This window comes from Octopus bimaculoides, chromosome 25 (genome assembly GCF_001194135.2).
Source record: "Octopus bimaculoides isolate UCB-OBI-ISO-001 chromosome 25, ASM119413v2, whole genome shotgun sequence".
NCBI classification, from domain to species: Eukaryota; Metazoa; Mollusca; class Cephalopoda; order Octopoda; family Octopodidae; genus Octopus; species Octopus bimaculoides.
This window is the reverse complement of record NC_069005.1, coordinates 34,182,306-34,184,984: the sequence shown is the minus strand read 5'-3', so window position 1 is coordinate 34,184,984 and position 2,679 is coordinate 34,182,306.

Here is a 2,679-nt window from a genome sequence, read left to right as displayed (position 1 = left end):
TCATCATCAACAACAACAACACTGGATTCACAAAACAGAGACAAGCAAAATAATGTCAGCGAGATTTCATTTTCCTTTTTCTTCTTTTTTTTCTTTCTTATTTCGTTCTTTGTCTTCAATCTTGGCTTATTATGGCTCTATATTCTATTATGTTATATTTATTTATGTATTTACCATAACAACAACCATTGTTGTTGTTATTACTATTATTATTATTATTATTATTATTATTATTATTATTATTATTATTATTATTGATATAATTATTTTTTATGATTACTATTATTATTTTCAGCATTGTTATTTTTATTATTGGTGTTATTATTGTTAATATTATTACTGTGGTTGTTGTTATTGTAATAATTATTATTGTTATTATTATGATTATTATTATTATTATTATTATTATTATTATTATTATTATTATTATTATTATCATTAGTAGTAGTAGTAGTAGTAGTAGTAGTAGTAGTAGTAGTAGTAGTAGTAGTAGTAGTAGTAGTAGTAGTAGTATAATTGTGTTATTATTGTTGTGTCCTTGTAATCTCCCATCATCCGTCACCCTTGTGGCAATAAAAGAAATGATTGTTATCAGTATTATTATTATTATTATTATTATTACTACTACTACTACTACTACTATTTTTGTTGTTATTATCATTATTATTAGTAGTAGTAATATCTGATTCCGGTTTCTGTAGTATTGTTGAACACTTGATGTGAGAATCTGTTCCAATAAATATTTCTTCTGCAACAATGAATCCACGTTTGTATAGCTTTGGTGGGTGTGCTTATGTTTATGTGTGTGTGTGAGTGTACGTGTGGGGGTATGTTTGTGAAGGTGTGCATGTGTGTGAGAGTAGGTGTCTGAGTGTATGTTTGTGTTTGTGTGTGTTAACGTATCTGTATATCTGTGAGCAATATGTATATATATTTACATACACAATCTATTATAAATATATATATATATATATATATATATACATGCTTCCATACGAACATTTATTGAAATATAAATATAATATATAAGTACACTCTCTCTCTCTCTTATCACGTCGTGTTAAATGTGTATATATATGTATGTGCACACATGTATGTACATTTATATATTTGTGTGCGGTTTTTAATTTCTGTTGTTTTTATATACGCATATGTGTATGTATATATATATATATATATATATATATATATATATGTATATATATATGACATATATATACATATATATGTGCATGTCTATAAGCATATATATATATATATATATATATATATATACATATATACGAGTATTTTTAAGTATGTGCACAACTCATGTGTGCGTACACACACATGTATGTCTGTATAATGTATGTGTGTATGCGCATGGTGAAACTGCAGATATTATTACCTCCTTTGTCGATGCTCATCTCGTCGCTACTCTGATGTCTCGGTTATTCAAATCTTCCTTGCGATATTTTCAAGGAGCAACGAGTAGCCACAAAGGTGAAACTCGCATTCAAATATAAAAAACAAACAAACTGATGACTCGCTCCATCACTCCCGAAGCTTTTTCACAACCTGAGATCTTTGAATCGACAAATATTGAAAAATTTTATATTGTCTAGAAAAAGTACCCATTGGGTTGATTTTTATTGGTAAATTCTCTTCAACATTACCGCAATATTGAACGTTATCGCTATCTCTGCTTTTCGCTGTGTCTCTTCCATCCGAATTATCACTACTAAATAGATGTGTGTATCCGTAAACATAATTAATGTAAGCGTTGAATGTATCTCCAATAAGGAAATGGTCAATTAGTGATAGGTCGTTAAACTTTAACACATTATTACATTGCAGTATATCCGCGTGGAAGCAGCTGGTTTACGAAATCGTATAAAGTGATCATGAAGAGTAACATGTTTAGAATAAAAGAGAAGAGAATAAATTTCACAAAGAGTTCATCATTTTATTATTCTCAACAGCTGTTTCAATGAGGTACACATTGTAAAATGTATAACTGGATAATGGTGACAAAAATTAGTAATTAATTTAAAAGCTGTTTTACTCAAAATAATAAGTAATGTTGTGTTACATCTATCAGAAAACTGTTTCTGGCGTCAATACATCAGTCCAAAAATCGCTGCATCGGTCTTTTAAAAATCGGAAACGTGAAACATAAGATTATGATTCCCTCGTTGATAAGAAGATGGAGAGGAAAATGGAAACATTAAGAGAGAAAGAAGAGAAAAATACCATGAAGAGACATGGGCGAATAGTTAGATTGAGAGACATGTCCATGTAGATGTAAGACAGAAGTGAGACAGGTGATGAAGTGAGCTGTACGTATTGATGAAATAATGATCTCTCAACCATTATATTCTAAAACTTGTCTCTTTTAAACCAATCAGAACTGTATTAATTTGAAAAGTTCGTGTTTCGTGTGTATGTATGTGTGTGTATAGGGAGGGGGAGGGAGAGAGAGAGAAATGGAAGAGAAAGAATGATGAGAGAGAGAGAGACGGTGGAGAGAAGGGGAGAAAGAGAAGGGGAGAGAGAGAAGGGGAGGGAGAGAAGGATATATTTAGATGTATATATATGCATATATATGCGTGAATACATACATACATAGATATATATAAAAATACATATATACGCATATATATATATATATATATATATATATATATATATATATATATA